The 13,044-nt window shown below is 28.3% G+C and overlaps 1 protein-coding gene across 6 annotated transcripts in view; it reads right to left on the bottom strand.

The window, feature by feature from the left end:
• Positions 1 to 13,044, bottom strand: part of LOC107452541 (dachshund homolog 1-like) — a 196,893-nt gene that overhangs the window by 107,896 nt on the left and 75,953 nt on the right.

Raw genomic sequence — 13,044 nt, 5'->3', positions numbered from 1 at the left:
AGCCAGCATTATCACATATACTCGGGCTTTCTTCTAAATATAAATTTTCAATTTCTTCATTTTTACAACCTATTACTTTAAGAATAAATTTTCGAGCCTATATTTTTATTTTATTTTACTGTATTACATTTTTTATTTAAACCTAAAAATGCATTTTCCTTTAAATCTGTATGCTAGTTCATACGGACTGAGGTCTATTTTTCCTTGTATTCTTTTTTAATAATTTATTACACTTGTAACTGTGTTATGTATATTGAAGAAAATTTTTAATATGATTAAAATTAAATAAAGCAGTTAAGTTTTTTGCAAATAGTGTCAGGCATATTTGTAATTTTTTTAAATTTTCATTTTGCATTTTGTGCATCATTATATAACCAGTGTGACGATACTCTTAAATAAAACATTCAGTTAAAATTTTTTTAACTTAAAATGATTTTGGATAGCATTTACGCTATCCTAAGAAGTGTTGGAATTCTGTATAAAATAAATAAATGTTCGCTACAAGTTTTTTTTTATCAGATATCTAGTGGAGTGTTAATGTTATCTATAGGGGTAATTCTTAGTCTGGGTTGTTAGATATGTATTGGTGGTATTAAAAAAAAAACAGAACGAAATGAATATGAAAAAGCTATTTGGTTGAACCGTACGCCAGAAATTGTACAAACAAATAGTAATTCTGCCAATATCATCAAACCATCCTTCTTGCACTGGTGGATGTTGGCAATCACATAGTCGCTTTGATAAATGTCCGAAATATATACTAGGTTTAGTTGAGTACCACTGCCTGCCTGTATACATTTGCCCGGTATGCCTTACGTCAATGTTTTCTTAAGATCAAGTGCCACTGCCCAGTATGCATTTAACCGGTACTCCGAACATAATCAATCCTCAGCAGATAAAATATAGATTAAAATATCGAATATAGTTTATAATATCAACGAATAAATTATAATCAAATCAGATATAACAAATATTTCGGACATTCATCTGTGAAAGTTTACATACTCTTGATTTCGCTCATTCATGGTTATATATATATATAATTTATATTAATGTACCCTTCGGAGGTGTAAAATGTCAGAAAACTAAATCTGTTTATCTTTTTGGCTGTGTAAAGTATTTTATAAAACCGATTGATTCATTATTTTTGATACTTACTCAAGATTTGAGTTCAAATAATAATATGCGTATGTTTATAATAGATATGAAGAGGTAAATTTGTATTTAAAAAAAGCAGGAGTCGTTAGTTTTTTGAGCTAATGTTTACGATCATATTATTATGTGTTCATCTTTGACATCCATATTTAAATGAAACTTCAAAACAGAATAAATATTCCAACAAATCAACTATTACAAATCCATTGCATACACTATATTTTTGCAATAAAACTGATGTTTCTTTTCTCTTCCGTCACAAGGGCCAAACCTGTTACAAATTCACATATGAGAATGGGGTGAATACATGATTTCCGTGCGAGGTGTTTATTTAAAAGGAAATGGGGGGGAGGAAATTCGGCAATTTTTTGGCAGATATTTTTCCCGTAAATTTTAAAGTAGGTATGAGATTACACTTTCATGCTTTTATGCATTTAAAAAAAGGAAGAAAGAGTATGACAAAAAGGTTTCATATAAAATAGATTGGAAAAGGGTCTTTCTATACAACCATTCATCTGGAAGGTTTGATTTTGAAAAATCGGAATCTAAACGAAAAACCCATTTCCATTCTGAATATAAAAATAGACCATCCATATAATATTTAAAAGTTCTCTTTTTTTGTAAATATCTAAATATTTTAAATTTTTTGAAAAAACGATGTATTAATGTTACCAGTTTTACTAAAAATAAGCGAATTTTAATGTTTTTTTTTTACATTGAATCATTGAAGACATTTAACTATCGATTTTAAATGATCATTAGGTATTTATTATTTTTTTAAGCTTAGCTTTATGATGAATTAGGTTTAAAAATCATATTTACAGTAACTTATATACATAAACTGAACTTAATGAAGCATTTAATGTTGAACAAAATATTAATAATACGTTTATAAATTACACTGAATATACCAGCTATTACAGAATATCCCAATGGTTTCCCAGAGTGTCCCGGTGACGTTTTTCCAATAAAACTGAAAAACTTGAGTTTTGCCTTTTTTTTTTTTTTTTAATTTAGACAACAAATGTTAAAGGCTGTTGCTCTGTAGTAATATGAAATGATACTTTTTTGCAAATTATATGCTACATTTATAACTGCTGTGAGTTTGCAACTGTCACTCATGATTCTTAGGTCAAGTTTAGCTTATCTACTGCCAGCGCTGTCTAAGATTATTTTGAAAATGTCACTAAACTCCAGTATGGAGGAAAGCCACAGTTTTGTGAAAATGAAAAGTTTTTGTGGTCTAGTTTTTGAATGTTTAAAAGTTTACTCCAATGATGCATTACCTGGGCTCACAAAAATCAGCAAAAACTGAAAATACGATATTTTGATGATTTTCAACTACATGGAAAAATGTCACCAAATTGACGACTTTTAAAAAAGTTCAATAACTTTTGAAATATTTTGTTTGTTCTAATGCCCAGATAATTCTTCACGGCCAAATTATATATATAGTTTAAAATCATTGCATTGCTTCAAGTGTAAGACACTTAAAATATGGTTTTTCTATTTTCCTTGGCGACAGAGCTTCCTAAAACAGCGTTAAAATAAATAGAAGCTTGTATTAGAATGCCAAAAGTAATACCGCCAAAAGGAAGAGAAAAATCTCCAAAAAGAGAGCGAGTCTTGAATCAACATGGCCATATATAAAATATTTTATTTATTTTATTTATTTATTTTCGAAAGTTACATAGGCGTCTCATAGACGCCATAAAACTTCAAAATACGTCACTGCTGGGTATCATGAAACTAAGATTAACTTTATAAACTGATCGTTCGTATAACAGAATATAGACAATTTAGCGTTTTTTAAAGTCTTGATTGAAATCATCTATTTATAGTACTTTAGCATCTTCCTAAGTGGAAAAATATAAATAATATTTTTTTTTTATATTTGTATAAATTATTGTTTAAAATAAATATAAAGATATACAAGTTTTAAATTTGTGGTAAATAAAATAAATGCTTAATTACGCTAAGTATAACATTTGCTTATCTACTGTTTAGTTAATACCTTTAGCAATATTTATTATATATTACTTTTAAACATTATTTTTCAAACGAAAGAAACTTTAAATAAAATGCATCTATTCATATAATTAATAAATCAAAACAAAAATAAATGTATACTGTTTTTTTCTCTTTAAATATATCTTGTCATTATTTAAAACATGGACAAGCAGCGACGAAATTTGATAAAACTCTCCAATACAAATAATGAATAGCCTCTATCAAAAGAAATGTTGACCTTACTTAAATCTTGGGTTATACAAGCAGATGAAAAAAAAAAGTTAAATTTCTATTGCATTCACGAAAACCTATCAACTTGTTCATCACGAACAAACAGTCATGTTTCCATTACAAAAGAAAACTCTGACCTGAAAAGGTCTTGTGTTAATCGGACTGGAGATTGTCTTACTTTTCTTTTCTTCTTTGAACATTTTGTCATTTAGATTTCGATACCGGCAACGAGGGAGGGTAAATATGCTGAAAATATTTTGCTTATAAGTTCATACAAGAAGCTTATAAATATGATTCTTCGTGAAACACTTCAGTTGCTATAAGTAGCTTTACAAATACTTTTACTGTATTTACAACATAACAATTAAAAAATGTAAAATACAAATATTTAAAAGAAATCTTATTTAATTTAAAGAGATATCACGATTTATCATGACCTTTTTACACCCAAGTGTCGATACTTTTTATCGTAATTTAAACCTATATTTGTCTCCGTGAAGCAAAAAGCATTTTAATCGTAAAATTAGTGTTTTATTTCAAAGAGAATATGAATGTTTCTGTATTAAGACAAATATTTTGCTATACATTTTGTTTTTTATAGAAGAATACTATAAAATCACAAAAAATAAGATTCAAAATATAGTATTTTATAAGTTAAGCTAAAAGCAAAGTCTTGTATTTTACGGGAACAGATTAAACGTAAAGTAACAAAACTCTTTCCATAACACTGATTGAATCGGAAGAAAATGTAAACCTACGACAGCTGGCCTGCTCCACTTCACATGGTGGGAGTTCAATTAGCTATATAATAGTAATAATGCCTCCGCCGAATAGAATGTTTGGGTTTTATTTCCTAAAACAAAATATATTTCCTTAAAGGGTTGCATTACTTTTTTGTAGTCCTCATTTCATTCCAATCTTTTCTCCGGAATAGCTGGGCACCAAAGATAAAAGTCTCCCGAAATCTCAGCAGCAAGTTGACGTACAACCCAACTCCATTTCCGTTTTTAACGATTCTGGATCGTTTGGCATTTAATTGGCCCGGATGTGTTCGATTTGATTGTTTTTTCTCCAAAACAGCCCAAGACTTCACGACTCTTTTACTACCCAGTAGAGCCGGGAGTAAATTAAAGAAAAGCAAAACACAAAAAAGGATCTTTTTCAGAGGCAGGCAACCCTCGTAATTGTAACAGATCTCATGAAAGGCGAACGGAATGAATCACTGTAGCTACCACCCCTTAGAAGAAGGAACATTTCTGGGGGGTTTGGAGTCTTTGGAATCGAATGGCGTTGTCGAGAGTGCCTTTAGCTCCTTCTGTTTCGTAATAAAGCAAGTTTTACGTTCCCGCTTGCCCGGGCATCGAGGGGCGTAAAATCATCGTAAAACAACGCACTTTTAACCTTAATAAACCTGGCCGGCCAAATAAAGAGCATTAACCCTGTATCCCAAGCGGCTGCCCGACAGACAGACAGTCTTAACCTGGAAATAAAAGCCTTTCTCTCCAGAAAATGAAAAGAATGTTTTCTATTCTATCGCTGTAACGAGTAGTTTCTCTTCTATCAGCGCTCTTTCGAGAATATATTCTTAAGAAATACTCCAGAAACGGTAATTCGCTTTATTATTTATAGCGAATAACTCTTTTTGGTTCTATTTATTGCTTGTTTCATTTAATAGTCTATCACAGTTAATTAGTTATGGCCTCATTTTTTTTTCAAAACAGGTCGAATTTAAAGAATCAGAATATCGAATTTAGAAATATTTCATTCAATATTAAGAAAGTGAAAAAATTGCATACAGTATTTCCCTTAGAAAGTTTATCTAAAAAAATAAAATTCAAACATTTTTAATGAATGAAAATTATTATGTTTCAATAAGCTAACGAAAAGTGGCGTTAGCAGTTTCATGATTCCGGACTAATGAAGGAAGGAGTGTGCTATAAATTTTTATTATTGCCACTTATTAATCAGTTCATATGAAAGCATTTTAAGTGTATATAAATTTGAGCTGAGAATGATGCATCTAGAACAGAAATATGCGATGTAGTAAGGCTTTTGATTGCAGCAATAAAATTGCTGCTTAGATTTTACGAGCACTTCAATTATTGTATTCATATTATCTATGGTAACATTAGATTTACGAGAGATTGCAGCATTTGCTTTTCCTCGGTCGTGGCACATTGAAAATTGATACATGGCTTTCACAAATATTTTTGCGTGATTTTTTCACAGTCGTTTTTCTAAATATTGTTCACCATGAACATTAATCATTTGAGGATAAACGTCTAAATTATGCACACTTTTTACCACTTAAAATTGGTCTACTGTGTTTTGAAGATACGCAACTTTGCATTTACCGTAAAATTCTCTGTTGGGAATTGGCTAGTAAGTTATACGCAATTTGCGGTGGTTTCCTTTTACCTTAACTCTGCTCGTAATTATTAGTTACTACTGGCTATTACTAGTATCCACTTCTGATGAAGTGTGGCTATTAAATAACGAAACTCTTTCTGAAAAACATACATTTTGAACTCATATATTTTTTATTATTATTAACTTCAATATACGGCCCTTTTAAGCTCTACAATGCTCCAGTGTTCGAATTTTCCAGTGTTCGGAACATTCTTGGAAGTATTCTGTGAGATCTGTCATGACACACTTCGTTTTTTCCCCACAGATTCAACGGGCTGAAATTTATTGTTGATTTAATTTTATTTAATGCTCTTTTTAATACTGATTTGACCTTGGTAATCAAATAAAAGTAACATGGTGCAAGGTTGAGCGAATAAGGCGGGTGGTCAAACACTGGGATGCTGTACTTGGCTATAAACGTCTTGACATACAATGTAAAATGAGCTGGTTTACGTAGTCTTTATGGGAACCCATATTTCTACGCATATCTTGTAAATTTCTACAGTTCCAGCTACTGTACGTGCCATGAAATTTCGATCAGAGAGAATCAAATTACCGACTTTTTCAATATTTTCATACGTTTTTGAAGAGAAGGGTGACTTGAACGTGAATGATTTATAACGTCGTATAAGCCTTCTTGGAAACACTTAAGCCTCTCAAAAACTCGCTCGCGTGAAAAACCTTTACTACCATACACATTTTGTAAGAAAATTTAGTTTCAGTAGTGTTATATTCTCATGCTTCATGTGAAATTTCCTGATGATTTGTTGCTCTGTTGTTACATCTTATCATTTCTTAGCAAAGCAACAGTTTTTATACAAATCAAGGGCACAGTCAAACTAAACTTATCGTAGATAGATTCGAAAGAAGGTTTTACGTTATACTACTGTTAGTTGTCCCAGTTTGGTACATGCATAGTTAATTAATAAACCCACCTCACGCATGCTGTGATTGATACAAAAACAGTGAACTTAATGGAATGGAATTGCAAAAGATGCACCCGCAATGCAGGTTTTGTACAGCCTAAAGCAATGGTAATTATTTTCCTCAACTGCTAAACAAACGATTAACTAAGATTAAATTCGAAGGGGATAATATATTTACTTACAAACATTCCCATTATTCTTCTACTTGAATTCTAAGTATAGATGCATTAAATCCTATTCTAAATTACCCCTTTCTCTATCAATTTCGTTACATTTTACTACCCTACATTTCGCAAAATTTTATATTAAATGTCTACAGCCACGCTTGGTCATGATGAACAAATACTATTCACGTATTTTAACATCCAAGTTTTGAAAACTGAAAAAGACGGAATAACTTTTTTTAATATCATAAAATACTGAAAGTTGATAACAGGAAACAATTTTCCAGTTGTCATACGGATTCCAAGCCGGAAATGGCTCTGACTAAAGTAATGAAAGTTTAGAACAATACCATAATACAATAATAACCTTAACAAAAATTTTAGAAAATAAAGAGTCCTTAGAATGCAATACCTCGAGAACAAGTTGTATTCAGAGGAAGGACAAAGGGAAAGAGCAATTTAATTCGACCCTCTTTTTCAGCACCCTTATTCCGATTTGTAGCAGCGCCTCTTCTATACTCTGTTTCTGTTGCAGCCCTGTTATTTGCATCTTAACTCATGAAGTTGTGAATTGCATATCTGCATTGCGTGAATAAAGGACGTTTATAGGAGTTGGGGGAACGGTAATTGCTCACACTCTAAAAAATGCATTCAATGTTTAATAAGATTTTTTTTTTTTTTTTTTTTTTTTGTTATTGCGTGGTATTGAATACCTATTCACATCCTCTCCCCTCCACGGTAAAAGAATAAAAATTCTTCATAAAAAGCAAATTGGTTAACATAAAAAAAATTTTTAGAGATTTTTCAAAATTAATTTAATTTTAATTAAATTAATTACTTAATTTCAAAGATTGAACTAAATTATTAAACAAAATTTCATTTTAAAGTTTGAACAAAATTAAAATTCAAATTACGTGAAGTTTGCAAGTGATTATACATGTGATTATACATGTAAAGTTTTGTTTTAAAATCTAAAAGGTCACATGTATAATTAGTATCAGAAGTTTAGAAGATGGCATCATTTTGAAATAAATTTCTTTCTGTGATAAAATTATCAAAAACTATTTTGAAGAATATGAACTATCTATATTTTTAGATGGGATGTTATGCATTAACCAGCAAATTAAGATGCTTTTATTTATTTAGTTTTGATTTTTTTTCGAAGAGTTCAGATATTTTTTTTTATTTATTTAATTTAGGTTTTTGACGACAGATTAAAATTTTATTTTATTAATTTTAGATTTCGATAACATTAAATTACGATAATTTTATTCAACTTCGATTCCACTAACGATTTATATTTTATTTTAACAGTTTATATTTCTTGAATTCCATTAACGTGCTTATATTTATTTATTTAATTTAGGTTTGTAAACGGCAATTAAAATTTTGTTGGACAAAGTTTAGGTTTTGCATAGAGACAATTAAAATATTTACATTTATTTAATTTGGCTTTCATTAATTTCAACTATGTTTTCTTATTGCATTTGGATTTATAATAGGTAAATTAAGAATTAAGCTTGACTAAGTCATGGTTTTAATAATGGAAAATTAAGTTGCTATCATTTAATTTCGTTATTATTAAAAGTAAGTTAACAATATTTATTTAAAACAGATTTTTATGGGAATAAACTTAGATGTTTTTGCATATTTCTTGGATTTTGCTTTAAATTATTTTAAACGACTCACTCACTATTATAATTAGTTATTTTTATTCCAAGTTAAAAAAAAAGTGTTTAAATTTAAAGAATCGTGTTTAAAATTGAAGACAGAACTTAAAAATTATGAATAATAAACCACTTTTTCCAAATCCTAGATCATAAAGGATTTATATAGAATATTCCAACTGCAAAAATCATTAATTAAAGTATAACAGTATAAAATAGAAACAGTTTTTGAAAACAGAGTAATTCTTAATTTGAAATTTCTATATTTTAAAACTGACTTAGTAAAGAAAGAAATATAAGCCGAAATTTACGTAATTCATTTTTATCTTATAAAAAAATGATGATTAAATATTTTAACAGTAAAATTTCTGTTGAATATTTATAAATTTTAATGACAGGCTAATAAAGTATCAGCAAAATAGCATATGATATCAAAATTTATGATAAGTATTAAAAGTTTCGTACATCCAATTAATTATAAAATCTTCAATAATATAATGAAAAATTAAGATAATTATAGTTATATAATAAAAGCTTACAGTAATTCAAATAACAGTAACATTCTAGTTAGAAGATTTAAAAATTATTGAAAGCAAACAAATTCTATAATTTTAAGACACCACCGTGTCTTTGAATTTTCTATATTCAAACAGCGTTTGTTTAAAATAAAATATATTTAAAGGGAAAAAAATTCCGTTTATTTCTTATTAATTTAGATTCCATTAATCTTAGAAAAAAAAAAGGAACTTCCCAAAGCGTTATTGTCTTCATCACATGCGAAAATCCGGGGACCGATATTCAAAAGAAATATACCTTTCAAATTAAGATAAATAAAAAGATATAGCTGCCGTGAAATCATTTTTTTTTCTTCTTCAGGATATACCCGCACCCTCATTATTTTTCTTCCAATTGATTCAGGTTTATAACTCACACTTTCTAATTGAACAAAAACAGTCATTCACTCCAAATGATAACTAAAAATTCTTCCTCTATATTTGACTCAACTGCAAGTATATCAATAGCAGCAATTCTAAAGTGTTCGAAGATACTCTTTTTCCTTATTTTAATTATTTTTTTTTTATTCGTTTCAAATTTGTATCCGAGGGAGAATTTTTTTTTTCTCTCGCAATGAGGATCTGTAATTCACGCGAACAAAAACTAGGGGAAAAAATGGTAATAAAAAATTATTGAGTTGGTTTTTGGGAGTGGAGAGAAAAAATAAATATAAGAGGAACCTTACAATGAATTTTCTTATGAAAGACAAGGTTTGGAAATCAATGTTTTTGTTTCAAATACGATTTATTCAGAGCTTCTATTTCTATGGAGAATAGTAAGTTTTCAAGTAAGTGGAAAGTTTCTTTTGAAACATCTTATATTTTTTTTCTGTGAAAAAATGTTTCGAGTTTCTTTTCCGATGAAAAGGAGAAAAAAACTGTATAAACTATTCTTAAATAGTGAGAGTCGATGGACGAAGACTTGAAGATTGGAATTTAATTTCAATTATAAAAATGTAACGAAAAATACAAGTAAACTAGAACTGAAGTCGAATTTTTTTATGTATTTCGACACGCTCTAAATAAAGTTATTTATTGAAATATAATAAATAACAAAATTAGCTTAAAAATATGATTTTAGCAGACTATAAATGTACGCTTAATGGTCTTAAAATATGGAAAATTAACTATTTTGAAATAAAAAATCAAATAAAACTGAACCATAAACATTAAGTAGGGCTTAAATATTATATCAAAAAATATAGTTATTATAACTAATTTATTTCGTGAAAAATCATAGTAAGCCTTTCTACAACTCATTACAATACAAATTATTCCCAGATTTTGACGTAGTAAGAAGAACAAGACGTGATCCTCAAATTTGCTTGTTAATTACTACAAATAATATTTCAAGTTACAAAACTAAACTGTTTCTCAATATGAACATTCCCTCCGATGGACTTAGAAATATGAAAGGCACATGGAGATAAAATTCTAGTATAATTACCGTAATGTATGGTAATGACATATTTGGTTAAAAAAAAAGTGTGGTTAATAAAACCAAAATATACAGTATTTAAATCATTCAGTTGACAATATTTAGGTCATACCAAATTGTAACACATTCACCAAATTTTATTACAATCATATTTTATTGTCAATTTTACAAAATTTATTGCCAAAACACTTCGAAAAATTTTCCGAGCTTTTTGGTATTCCCATTGAGCCAGAAACACGGTAAATTTTACCATATTCTGGTAGTCTTGACCATACTTTTTTTTCAGCACCAAATCATTCAAATCTCTTTCCGATCTCAATTAAAATAATTAAAAAATAAAAAATAATTATTTAAAAATTATTTAATTGCCTAAATTTATCTTAAGGTGAATGAGATTTGCAACAATGTACAAAAGATATTTTAATTTGTATAAATTGTTTATTATGAACCTGTTTAAGATAAAACACATAATATGCAAAATTGAGAAAATTTAAAAATTCTGTCAAAATTTTTGGATCATGTTTTCAAATTTTTCGCAGTGTGAATACTCTTAAGAAATCCGCGTCAGTCAAAAAAATTAAAGCTTATTTATAAAAACATTTTTTCGTTCCAGTTTCCTGACTTAAATTCTACCTCAATTAATAAGCATATTTAAGGTGTACATCTTGAATCATTCAAACTTTTTTTAGTGCCTGAAAGCCGAATCATTAGATCAAAAGTTTATGAGGTTTTTTTCTTTTTAACATCACAACACTGCCTAAAGCAAAAAATAACGTAAATAAAGCACATATAATTTCATTTCTATATGTACTTTTCTTTTATTTATTTGAGCTTTATTCGCGTTGTTCTTTCTTCTTTAAAATATTAGTTGATTTAAAAAACTTCATTGCCTTCAAAAATCTGCAGCTGTTAATAAAAGTCGACATGTTTCAAGCGCTCAAAAATAGTCACTCATCCTCAAGACGCTTGGAGCAAGTCGACGTTTAGTTGCATCTGCATAGTTTTTAAAATAAATAAAGTTTTTTAATCAAGTAATGTATGTTCTTATTTCAAAGAGATACATAAATACATCCAAATGTATTCAAATGCTTAAGATATTCAAGAACTAGATAAATAAAAAGAAAATGATTTTGAAATAAAAGTTATTTATCATTAACAATAGGAAAAGGAAATGTAGACTTCTTCAAGCATCTAGAAGAAGATACTCAACTAACGCGCTGCCTGATATAAGATTTAATTCAAGTATTACTACAATGTTAATTTACGGGTTTAGGTCTGTTATTTTACGTGCCGCAATAAATTATATATCATTTTCCTAAACACAATAGATTTTCTGAAAGGCAACGCTTAAATACGTGTTGTACAATCCACTATCAGATTTATCTTTTTAAAATTGATGACATAGTGAATAAAGACTACCAGACGAGATTGCATGGGAAAAGTAAATCTTTTCAAGAACAATTCCATATCGTTTTTCAGCTTGATCATTAAGACTTGTATGCCACTGAATAATTATGTTTCTAAGGGAGATGAAATTTAATTCTAAATTGTTGACCATTGTTTGACTTCTAGTCTTGTAAAAATATCTATCTGAGAATTTTCACAATAACATCTGCTAAATAAATAGCAAACCTCTCTTTTTGCCGTTACTGTGAGAATGTTAATTTTTTTTACGTGCGTGGCGTTATATGTCTGTTAAAGTACTATCATTTCAAAAAAGAATTCTGGTTGATTTCTTAAAGTTATGGTAGAGAAATTCAACAAACAATCAATATTATTTTTTTTTTGTTTTTTGACACATATGATACATTATTGACTAAAAAGGTTCATTATTATGAAATTAAAATGAAATTTGGACTCTTATTCGAACGAATAATTCTTTATAGCATCAAAATATATTTTATTTATCGAGTAAGTAAAATAAATGATACAGTTTATAGTACAAACTATGAAAATAAAGTTAGAATCACTGCATTATGTAATATTGTTTGCTTATAAAGTATAGATAGTTTTTATTTACCAAGCTTTTAATATAATAAATGGTTTAATTTACCATATAAAGTATGAAATCTGCATAAATAGTTATGTTATAAATAAACGTAAGATAGATATAGAATAATTTAGATTAGTATAGAGTTTTTTTTTTTAGAAAAATAACTTCTTTGTAAATAACATCATTAAAGTTAAAACGAAATTTAAGATTCATGATACTGTAACAAGTAATTGCATATAACAAAGTAAAAAAGTGTGTTTCATTCATAGTGCTTCTTTTTCTTCTTTAATAATCGAACTTGTAGTAGATTGATGACATTATAAATATCTGATCAACACATACACTGATAACCATAACTGATAACCACATAGGCAACTGATAACCACATGTAGTTAAATGCAACGTTAACTATACCGTTATATTTAACTGCATCTGTATAAACTATGAGAAAAACATATCAAATAGTTCATAGCGCGATCTTTTGTGAATTTCAAATT

Source organism: Parasteatoda tepidariorum, chromosome 1 (genome assembly GCF_982258835.1).
Source record: "Parasteatoda tepidariorum strain Cologne lab strain chromosome 1, Ptep-v5.0, whole genome shotgun sequence".
In the NCBI taxonomy this organism is placed as follows: Eukaryota; Metazoa; Arthropoda; class Arachnida; order Araneae; family Theridiidae; genus Parasteatoda; species Parasteatoda tepidariorum.
Note: the sequence above shows the minus strand (reverse complement) of the source record. Positions and strands in the feature narration are given on the sequence as shown.